Below are 12,465 nucleotides of genomic sequence, written 5' to 3'. Positions count from 1 at the left end.
GAGGGACTATGTTTCTCGGCTGGCCTGGGAACGCCTTGGGATTCCCCCAGAGGAGCTGGCCCAAGTGGCTGGGGAGAGGGAAGTCTGGGTCTCCCTGCTTAGGCTGCTGCCCCCGCGACCCCACCCCGGATAAGCAGAAGACAATGGATGGATGGATGGATGGATGGATGGAGTCAAGCATACTGTTATTTTATTTATTGGAGTTGTAGCTATAAATATTTATGATTATATATATTGCATTGTGCACTCTAATCACCTGAAAAATGTAGTGACCTGCAGGGTCCAATTCTGAGTGTAGAATATCTCCAATAAAAGGTATTTATAGCTGTAGTGACACCTGCTGAACGCTCAGTGTCATGGGAAAACCAAATTTATTTGCCCCATTGTGCCTTTCAAAACTTTAAATCATCTGGTAAAGAGTGCAATTCTTGGAAAAAAATAAAATCAGTATTTAAATGTTTAGCAAATAAAAATAAGGCTTTGCGCTTGTAGTTCTGTCTCAAACCCCTGGCAATAAGGGAAACTATAGATAAGGACATAGTATCACAAAAAAAGAAACTTCAACAAATAAAAAATAACCGCTTGAAAAAAGGATTAACCAAGTCTACAGGGAACCAAGAGCTCTGTAAAACCAGAGTTAAACAACAACATATAACTTTGCATCAAGAAGCGCTTAAATACCTATAGTGCCACTTAAGAATAAAGAAAGGGCAGCCTGAGATAATGATAAGCTATAGTATCCACATCTTTAAGGAGGCGGGTTAATTTCAGCTCCGTTCACAAAAGCGCAACCTCCAATAGAGTAAGCCGTTTTACCCTCTTTTCTCACCTTTTCGACAAATGGCCACAGTTTGTTCCTGCGCTCCCTGTCTTCTTTTGAGAGATCCCCAGCAAACTTCAGACCATTATCATGTAGCACTTGGGAGAACTTTCCATACAGAATCTCTGCACACAAGCGTGGAGAACTGGATGATTATTCCTCTTGGCTTGGAATCAAATGGGCGCTTGCTGCCAAGGAGGTACACGGTGTCAATGGCTTCAGCAAGCTTTGTCTTCTGTTCTGGCAGGACATCTTGACAAATCTCAATGACTTTGGCCTGTGCCTCTTCCTTTTCTGTCTCAGCAACTCCATACAGTCTTAAGTTCCATCTTTTAGAGTATCTTTCCAGGCCAGAACTTTTTTGCAGACAGTCATCTGTGCGTTTTTCCTCTGAAACTGCCTTTTTTTCTATGGAGATTTTTTTTTCATACTTTTTATTTCCACGCAGGCGAAATCAATAGTCTTCTTTAGACCTTCAATTTTCATAGCATTTGTGATGACCATTTTTTCAATGTTATCTGATCTTGAGTTAATCAGGGCATACAGCGATGAGACACTGGTATCTGGGTTGCTTGAATCAGAATTTTCATGCGCACATATATATTGTTTTGGAGCAGGAGACTTACTGGAGGTAACAGGCAGAGGAGAAAACTCGTTCAGGTTGAAGTCAACTTCAGAGAGCGACACGGGCGCAACGAGAGTAGCCGTGGAGGTTGTCTATTAGCATATTGCCAGCTTTAGCATTAGCATTAGCTTCAACAGACGTGGTTTTAGTACCTTCCGAGGTTCGATTACTTTCACATTTTGCAGGCATTTAGTCACTTCTTTCTGTTTGGACGGTATAGGCGCATCTAGGTGTTGAAGAGTTATTTGTAAAGAAGATTAGACCGTTAGACTCTCTTCCTCCCCACCTGTATTCTTCTGATTTCTGTAATACCTTGGTATCATTTTTCTCTTCCAAGACAGCACTTATTCAACAGCAACTTATACCCAGTCTTGCCTTAATATCATGTGTTCCAGTTCCAGCTGTTCCTACTAACTCATTTTCGGTCTTCAGCCTCCCTTCTGTCGATGATGTCACCAAATTAATTCAAAAATCCAAATCTGCCATTTAGATCCTCTTCCTACTGTTCTTGTTAAAGCTTTTTATCTGTCTGCTGTCATCACTAACATTATACATTCTTCCCTTAGTACTGGCGTTGTTCACATAACACCCTTCTTGACAGATTATCCTCTCTTGGTATTGTAAATACACCTCTTAACTGGTTCCGTTCGTATCTCTCAGGTCGCTCTCAATTTGTTCAGTTAAAATCATTTACCTCTCATCCAGTTTCCGTTTACTCAGGTGTTCCCCAGGGGTCTGTCCTGGGACCCTTGCTGTTTATCATTTACCTCCTCCCCCTTGGTTACATTTTTCGCAAACATAACATCCAGTTTCACTGCTATGCGGATGACACACAACTCTATCTTTCAACCAAACCTAATTTCATGCTTCCATTTTCATCCCTCACCAACTGTCTTCTTGAAATAAAACATTGGTTTACTTTTAACTTTCTTAAATTAAATTGCAGTAAAACTGAACTTCTTTTAATCTGTACTAGATCAATACTAAGTAAACTTAATAATTTCTCCATTTCAGTTGATAACTCCTCCATTTCTCCCTCCCCTCGGGTTAAGAGTCTCTGTGTCATCCTCGATAGCACCCTCTCTTTTGCCTCCCATATCAATGCTATTACTCGGTCAGCCTACTTTCATCTCCGAAATATTCATCGTCTCCGGCCTTCTCTCACTCCACTGCTGCTCTGGTCCATGGTCTGGTCACGTCTCATTTAGATTATTGTAATTCTCTACTCTTTGGTCTGCCACAGAAAACGCTGCATAAATTACAATTGGTACAAAATTCAGCCGCTCGTATCATCAAATGGACCCCTTCAATCCACCACATCACACCTGTTTTACAACAGCTTCATTGGCTTCCTATCACATATCGTATCAATTATAAAATACTTCTTCTAACTTTCAAAGCTGTTCACAACCTTACCCCTCTATATCTTTCAGACCTTCTTCACATTGCTACACCCACTCGTATTCTCAGATCCTCTTCTTCTGTCTATCTCACTGTTCCCCCTGCTCGTCTTGTCACCATGGGGAGCAGAGCATTCAGCCGCTCTGCTCCAAAACTTTAGAACTCACTCCCACCTGATCTCCGTAACATTGACTCTTTGTTACTTTTCAAGTCTAAACTCAAAACCCATTTGTTTCAGGTAGCATATGGTCTTTAATTGCAATTGCATCGCAATCTTGTTTTGTAAATTGTATTGCTTGTTTTTATTATGCATTTTAATTTGTTTGCTTTTATGTCAAGGTGACCTTGGGTGTCCAGAAAGGCGCCTTCAAATAAAATGTATTATTACTATTTAACTCCAGTACTTTTCAACTAACTTTAGCAGCTCCTGACGAAAGCGTCCGCCCCCTTAATTCTTTAAGTTGAACTCGGTAGCGCCGAGCAAGATGGCGGCGTGAGTGGTCGTTCTTTGCAAGCTCTCCCGAGATTGTCTGGATAAGGAGCTATTATTGCTGCTTTAACGCAGGGAAGCATTTATTCCGAGACCTTCGTTAAATATTGTGCTTAAAAAAGACGTCCTGAAAACTTCAAATAATGGCTGCAAGTGGTAAGCGCAAATCTGTCAGCACGGAAAATACATCAACTAAGATGTCGGCTAAAAGTCACAAATCGACGGAAGACCATGACTTTGTTGAAAACATCATAGCAACTTTAAAGTTGACGATAAACGAGAGAGCGGACGGTCTGCAAGCTAGCATAAATGATCTTAAAGATTCGGTGGAATATATCCATGCAAGAAAAGATGACAGAAACTGTCAGGAGAGTTGAGAAATCAGAAAAAAAGATGCTGCAAATGGAAAATGAGCTGCTCGAACTTTCACGTTATAAAAGAAGATGGGACTTGCGGCTTTCGGGAATAGATGAAGAAGAAGGAGAAGATGTTCGTAGAAAGGTTATTTCCATTTGCCAGAAGACAGCACCAGGATGCAAAGAAAAACTACCAGACGTCATCGATAGCGTACACCGGCTGGGTCGCGTTACAAGCTCGAGACGTCCTTGAGAAGTGATGATCCAGTTCTCCATGAGACACTACAGGGATGCGGTATGGAAGGTGGCCAAGCAGTCATCTTTTCTGAAATCAAACAACCTGCGCTTCAAGGAGGACTTCTCCCCAGAGGACCGTCAGAGAAGGAACATGCTGTGGCCGCTGGTGAAAAAAGCACGCAAAGAAGGGAAAACAGCCTTCTACATCGGTCCCAGAGCCTTTGTTATTGACAAAGAAGGAAAGAGGAAAGAACTTGAACCTGCTAATGACTAGAAGACATCTTGAGAATCAGAACTAACAGTTAAGTAATAGCATTTGGATATTGAAAAAGCTCCGTTTATCATATAATTTCTCTGTTGGGAGAGTTTGTTAGATCTTCCTGTAACTCCATTTTCCGGGTTAGAAGTTACAACTCTTAGTAGCATTTCTTTTTTTAAAGTTATTTCACTTAATGCTTGAGGGTTAAGGAACAACACTAAAAGAAAGGCAACTTTTTTATATCTTAAAAATTTTAAAGCTGATTTCTATTTTATCCAAGAAACTCGTTCAACTACAAATGATACCAAATTCTGGAAAACTCAGTGGGGGGACGAACTATGGCTGGCACATGGCACTACTCAATCAGCAGGAGTGGCAATATTACGAAACAACTTCAGTGGAGATGTATTATGTTCACTCCTAGATACATATGGACATTTTGTTTTATTAGTTGTATCAATAAATGAAGAAATTCTTTTGTTGGGTTCTATATACGGATATAATACCAAAGCAGAAAATATGCAACTTTATGATGGATTAAGTAACGGGGTGAATTACTTATGTGAAAAATATCATAATATGAATATTATTATTGGTGGGGACTTCAATTCGACTCTTGATGATGCATTAGATAGATTTCCTCCAAAGGTTAATACAAACTCAAACAAAGTTCTAAAAAACTTTATATCAACCTTTGGCCTTACTGATGTTTGGAGACAAAAAAATAGCTCCAAAATTGAATTTACATGGCAAAACAAAACAGGCTCCTTTAAGTCAAGAATTGATTTCTGGCTGGTGTCTGATTTAATAGCGGATGAAATTAAGTTGAATATCCTTTCAGCTTCTTTATCAGACCACAAACTTATTTTATTGAAAAAACCAAATTAAACCAGTACGGAAAAAATAAAATTACAGCTTACTGGAAACTCAACTCTTCACTTTTAGATAATAAAACAGTAGAAGAAAACATTAAACAAATAATTATAAAGTATTGGAATACAGCTAGCAGCCAGAAGGAATTTAGTAAAAATTGGGAACTCCTAAAATATGAACTTCGAAGAATGTTTATGAAAACTGGAGCTGAAATTGCTAAAAGAAAAAGTAAAATAGAATCAGAAATAATAAAAGAAATTATCTTACTGAACAATGTCCTGCCAGAAAATATGTCTGAAGAACAAAAAATTAGATTAAACCAATTACAACTGAACCTGGACAAGATTTACATTTCCAAAGCTAAAGGTGCGTACATCAGATAGAGACAGAAATGGTTAGAAGAAGGAGAAAAAAACTCTTCTTACTTTTTTAAATTAGAAAAAAAACATAAAATATCTAACAGTATTATGAGACTTCAAATGAATAATAATATCTGTGAAGATCCTGTTCAAATCTCTTCTTACTGTGAAGCTTTTTTCCAAAAACTTTATCAGTCAAGATGTTCTGAAGATAATGTCACACAATTTGTTAACTCTCTAAATAAAATGCAACAAATTAGTAAAAAATAATAAAGAACAATGTGATTCCTTGATTACACTTGAAGACATCCAAAAATCCATTAATAAATGAAAACTAAACAAGTCACCGGGGACCGATGGCCTCAATGCAGAATTTTATAAAAAGTTTTCAGATCAGCTATCGCCATTTTTACATCAAGTTTATCTTGAAAGTTTGGATTCTGGATCACTTCCACCAGGGGCGTCACTAGGTTTTAAGGACAAGGGGGGCTTAGCCCCCATGAGATGCACAGGATGTGAGCAAACGTAGTGGGCGAGAACAAAATTTCTCAAACAGCTAACAAAACCTGAGTTACTTTTCCACATTTTTGGACACATTTAACAGATACCTTACTGTGTAAATGTTTTAAGCAACCAATTATATTTTTATTCAGAACATCAACAAACAGGAAATATGTTTACAGTTTTAACAAGAAAAATGATTATTTTTTTATTTTTATTTTGTGAATTGAATATTTCTATACTGTATTAAATGCCAGTTAATGTACACTATAATGTTTGGTGCTGGTGTATACCCAGTTATGAAGTCTAACTGTGACTTTATATATTATATAAAATCTCTCAGTTATTCCACAACACTGATTTAGATTAACTGACACAAGAATGCTTCTGTAGAAAATATNAATACTCTTGAAGAAGTGGTTGATGAAACTCAGTCTGGATTCATACCAGGAAGACATATAACTAATAATATTAGACTTATATTGGATCTGCTAGATTACTCAGATTTAATAGAAGGGGATGGTCTCATATTATTTCTGGATTTTTTTAAAGCTTTTGATACAGTTGAACATACATTTCTGTTTAAAGCATTAGAAGTATTCGGATACGGACAAACCTTAATTAAAAGTTGTCAAATGTTATATAGGAATTGTAATGCATCTGTAAAATTGTCACATGGCTGCACTAAAAGATTTTATTTGAAAAGAGGTCTCAGACAAGGGTGTCCAGTCTCCCCATATTTATTTATTCTGGCCATGGAAATTCTTTCAGTTAAAATCAAGGAAAAAATTACAGGGATTAATGTTGTAAACAGAAATATCGTAATTTCCCAGCTTGCTGATGATACTGCACTTCTTTTTAAAAGAGTAAATGTGAAATAAAAAATTCTATTGAAATCATCAACACCTTCTCCAAAGCTTCTGGTTTGACTCTAAATCTAAACAAATGTGAATTACTTTCCATTAAATCTCCTTTAAAAGGCACATTCCTCAACATTCCTATAAAAGACAAAGTCAAATATCTTGGAATCACAATAATTAAAGATCAAAATATAAGATCAATGGAAAATTTTAACCCCATAATTAAAAAAATTGAACAAAGATTTAATTTATGGCTCTAGCGAGATCTCTCTCTCTTAGGATGTTCATTACTAATCAAAGCTGAAGGCTTATCTAGACTCGTTTATCCGGCCCTTGCTCTTGATGTTCCCAAACGAATCGGTACCAATATTAATAAAACAAACTTTAACTTTATATGGAAAAAGAAATGCCATCTCGTCAAGAAAAATATTTTAATGAATAAAGTTGAAAAAGGTGAAATTGAAGCACTTGAGTTCACATCTTTAAACAATTCATTCAAAATTAAGTATTTAAAAAACCTAAAAAACCCAAACTATATGGAATGCTATTCCCATTTACAACTTTGAGAAAATTGGAGGATTACCCTTTCTTCTTAGATGCAATTATAGTATACCTAAAATACCCCTAAAATTATCTCTGTTTCATAAACAAATGCTGTTAAGCTGGTCACTTTTGTACAAACACAATGTTTCTCCTCATAAATATATATCTGGAATAATGAAGACATTAAATATAAAAATAAGGCAATATTTTATAGAAAATGGTTTGACAGAGGAATATTACTTGTAAGCCAATTACTAAATCCAAATGGTCAATTATTGTCTTATTCTGACTTTATGTCACTTTTTCAATTTCCTGTTACTCCTAAAGAATATGCTGTGGTGTTTGACACAATCCACATTTCTGCAGAAAATAACTGTGGAACTGTATTTTAGCAGATCCAACCTAGAATAAGTAGTGACAATCATCCGCACGCAGATGTTTGTAAACATTAGGTGGCTATGTCGTTGCCTGTTTAAAACCCTGTTAACGTCACAAATGGTTTGGTAATTTTTTTAATCATGCAAACAAAACTTTGCTTATGTAAGGGGAGCCCCGCAATTGCGCCTTCACACTACTAAAGACATCTCGCCACAGACTTATCACAGAAATTAGAAGGCTGCGCAATTTATGATTACTTACATTACAATCACTTTAAGGATGTGTGGTGTCAAGTACGTGCTGTGCTATTGTTTAAAGCATGCGAATGACGTATAACCGTCACTGACAAACCTATTAAATATGTCAAACAAGTATTTTTCTATTCCATAAAATAAACTCCCCAAAAAATATTACCTAGATTCGAACTGGTGTCAGCGTCAACTACAACTACTATGCAGCCTTGACCACTAGACTATCATAGCAATGACACTCACACTATCCCTGCCTGTTATCAGTTCAATATTAACCCACAACCGTTGATGCTTTTGAGAACAGTGTTAGATCAACTGGTGACAGTCAGTTTGAAACAGTTACGAGAACATTTCAACGCAATTTGGATTTAAAAGGGTATTTACGGGCTGTTACGACAGAGTATTAGGGCCACTTGATGAAAAAAATAAAGACAAACTTTGTTTGAAGTAAAAGGACGAAAAAAAAATCAATAGGTGAAGATGAAACTGGTACAATAACCTGCGTTAGCAATGCCTGCTGTAAATGAGTTAGGAACTTTGTTTTTAAAGAAATTCTTTTCACATAATCCTGTGGAAACACGTTTAATCAGCAAAGGAGCTATTTATTGCTATTGTTTCAGTCAGTGTGTAATTTAAATATATCATATGAGGGAGATATGAGAAATAAGAACCCAGTCGTTCTTCTAAAACCTTTTATTGTATTTGCCATGGTTCAACATTTATATTGGCTTTCAGGGATTAAGTAGTGCTTTGGGATTTGTTTTATGGCATCTTGAGATCTATTTCGATCTTCCTTCGGTTATTTTCAAACTCTGAAACAGCACATAAAACCAGTACAAGTTCTGCGTAATTTACAAGCTCTGTTTCAGCGGTTTTGCAGATATTATTTCAAAAACAATAACATACAATATTAAAGCAATACAACAAAGTTATTCATGAGATGGATATGTATGGATAACTTACGGAATCAGATCGTATTTTGCAAAGATTTGTAGTTCTTTAAGTTGAACTTTCATTGTTCATTTCCTGGTATGGTAAAGGGGTCCTTAAAAAGCCACACCAACAAAAACATCTTCCTCTCCCATCTGCCACCACCAGTTATTCTATCACACCGGTCCTATTTATAAAGTAGAAAAATTATGGAGAGAAAATAGTCTCAAAATACTTGTGTGTGTGTAAAACTATTTGTGCGTGTGTAAAAATATTTGTGTGCGTGTAAAAGGATTTGTGCGTGTGTAAAAATATTTGTGCGTGTGTAAAAATGTATTTGTAACTCATGTAAGCATCTTTGTATGCAAGTTTGGATAGTTGTATCTGTGAAAAATGATTCTAAGCCTTAAAAAGAAAATAAAATAAAATGGGAAGCTGAAGACAAGTGGGGTCACATCATCTCTAAGCTGGTCCTGTTGAAATCCTCTGGTTTGAAATGTTCACTACAGAGCTGAGACGACTGTAGCAACAAAACCCTCCCTTCTTAATGCAGCTTCCCATTGCCTCCTTAAATATGTGTTACTGGGAAACCTTCAAAATGTGAAGAAAAAACAGAAAGAGCTAATGAGAGAGGAGGACTAGTTCCTCCTGTTAGTAGTGCTGGGCGATATGGAAAAAATTCTATATCACGATATGGATAATTTTATATCACGATAATGACATATATCACGATATACCCCAATTACGTACGTTGTCAGTTATTCTCTGAAAAATATGAAAAAATAATCTCATTTCTTACCTTTTTCAAGCTTTATTTCGAAGTGACATTTAACTGAACTTCCACAAATGAGATCTGCTGCATTTTAGTGCAGCAATATATATGTACCTGTTACGACGTAACAATATCAAATGACAACAGACTCCATTATCTTCGGCCGGCTATAGTTTCACTTTTCGAAACTTTCCCCGGCTCTTTTACAACTTGTTTGACCTTGCACTTTTTGGATTGTTAAATATTCTTTTTCGTGGTTCTTCTTTAAGTGATAGAAGAGGTTTGTTGTGTTGGCGTCAGATGAGGAAACAGTCTAATAGCAGAGTTAGCATTAGCAGAGTTTGCATATTACCTTTTTCTGCTCCGTGTCGGACTTCTTGAACCAAATCACAGATGTCCCCCCTCGTTTTGGTAAAAGTCTTTCTTCTTGGGCTGCCTGCTAGCTGTCTCTACTTGTTGCGACCCTGAGTTTGATACTTCCTGCGTCTCCATCTTTCAGCACTTATGGTGAAAACACGGCGCCGCACAGAAAGCCACTGCCGTAAAGCCTGTCGCAAACCCACACGTAAAGCAGCATCATGTCGCAAAACGGAGGTTCTTCGCAAAATAGTTATTTTTTCTTATTATTTATCACTTATATAAACTGAATGTATGCAAAGTGACAACACTAATACATTCTTCGTAACCTACGTTATGAAATATTTACATGAATCATTGATACAATTATGATAGAAACGACAGAAACTATAGAGACGATAGAAGAAAATATATCATGATAGACACTTTTCTATCGTCCCCACGATATGTATCGTTATATCGCCCAGCACTACCTGTTAGCATTTTGTTGTTTACCAAATAATGTTAGTTACGATAACATATTATAATAAATGGTAAAATGATCAAAATTATTGTTCAGTTTTACTTGTGAAAGTTACTCCCTCCTGATATAAAATCCGGTTTTAGCTGCTCGCTCTGTTTACTCCTGTTGGCTCTTAGAGAGAGGAGAGATCTGTCCAACATGGTGGCAACGGCGGATGCGCTCCGGGTCGTAATGAGGTGTCTACATATTTATGTTTGTTCAATATCGATCAATCAGGACCAGATAATCCAGTCAGACCCATCAGCCATGGAGACTTACGAATTGTTTTGAGGCTCAAACCGCTTAAACGAGTCCTCTATCAGTGGTTCTAGCGCTGCCATAGTAGCTAATACATTACCTGAACTGCTGCATAAAGTCTCACTTCCAGGTCACCTAAACCTGACCAAATACATATTAAAATCAAATTCTGTCCTGCTGCTCGTTTTTCGATTTCGTGTTTCCGATCTTAGCCTAAAAGTAAAATACGAAAAAACAGGCATTTATTTGTTTTTGGTGTCATATTAAAATAAATAAATAAATAACCAGTCTGTTTTTCATTATTTGATTTTTGATAGTCAATTGAAAATGGAAAGAACGAATGATACACGAATTCAGCCCAGTCATCGTGGTCGTGGTCTACTGTCAGAAGTAAGTGGATGTTAAAACTTGCACTTTTTACTGATCGTGTTGAACTATGGAAAAAAAAAAAAGTTCAGAAGAAAACACAGATAACCTAGCTTTCTACTAGCACCTAAACGCAACATCTACGCACAAATCTGGGAGCTCCCTGGAAGCATGAATTGAGTCTCAAAAATAGTTGTGCACTCATAACTGGATCTGTACGTAACTGCAGTTTTGTGTGTGTGTATCTGGGGACGTGTGTACTTTTTCAACATTTGGAGGTGTAGGAAAAGGTTTATTTTCTTGTTAAGGCTTACAATGATGTTTCACAGATACAGCTATCCAAACTTACACACAAAGATGCTTACACGAGTTACAAATACATTTTTACACACACACAAATATTTTTACACACACACACATTTTTACAGACGCACAAATCCTTTTACACACACACAGATATTTTTACACACACACATGTATTTTGAAACTATTTTCACGCCACAAAAAATAGTTTAATTTGTTTTATGTGTAAGATCGTAAAACAAATAACACAAGCACAACCTGTCGGCTACATTGCTATTCTTAAGTTATATTTTATCCATCACAAATTACGAGTACTCGGTCTAATTTTGAAAAATAATTCGTTAAATTCTGTGCAACTGATGCGGCTAAAAGCAAGTAGCATTTCACGGCCCAAGCTAGCAGTTAGTTAGCTAACTTTCCTGGTGTGTGTTGATTTATTATGCCCTTCTTGTTTGTATACATGTATCAGTATCGTGTCAGTCCAACTCACTCAAATTAAATGACCCGCGTCTGGCTGTTCTTTCCACACTTTACTCGAACCGTCTTTCATCTGTTGTTTGAGTTCAGAGTGTCGGCAGTTCCCCCCACAGACATGAATACGTATTCATGTCTATGGTTCACCCTACACTACCAAGGTGACGAAGCTTCTCTGATTAGCTAAAAACTCAAGTCATTAGTAATGAGAACCAATGAACAATGACTTTGGGTGTGTAACTAAGCTCCTATTGGAGGATCTCGCGCTCAACCAAAATAATGGGCGTATTCCATTTGAGTAAGCCGGGCGATGACCTGGGTAGAAATGATGACGAGCGGGGAAGGGCGGAGCCTTCTTATAAACGGGGAGGTTTATGGCAGGCCGTTTTAACATACAATCGACTTCACCACATTTATGTTCCAGATATCTGAAATTGATTTATGACCAGACATTTTAATTAATTAAAATATCTCAAATTACATTTTGACTAGTGTAAAAGACGTCAGATTTCCCATTAAGTTGCATGGAGGCTCCAATTCATGGTATCTG

General features: G+C 36.9%; 1 protein-coding gene across 1 annotated transcript in view; it reads right to left on the bottom strand.

Moving 5' to 3' along the window:
• The window catches only part of cep162 (centrosomal protein 162), a 67,845-nt gene extending 55,774 nt beyond the window's left edge, over positions 1 to 12,071 (bottom strand). The window contains exon 1 of the mRNA XM_037980338.1: positions 11,932 to 12,071. The gene's annotated coding sequence lies outside the window, so the exon portion shown is untranslated. The remainder of the gene's footprint in view (positions 1 to 11,931) is intronic.
• Positions 12,072 to 12,465: the final 394 nt, after the last annotated feature.

This window comes from Kryptolebias marmoratus, linkage group LG16 (genome assembly GCF_001649575.2).
Source record: "Kryptolebias marmoratus isolate JLee-2015 linkage group LG16, ASM164957v2, whole genome shotgun sequence".
Classification (NCBI taxonomy): Eukaryota; Metazoa; Chordata; class Actinopteri; order Cyprinodontiformes; family Rivulidae; genus Kryptolebias; species Kryptolebias marmoratus.
The sequence above is the reverse complement of the archived record's forward strand: the minus strand, read 5'-3'. Positions and strand labels throughout refer to the sequence as shown.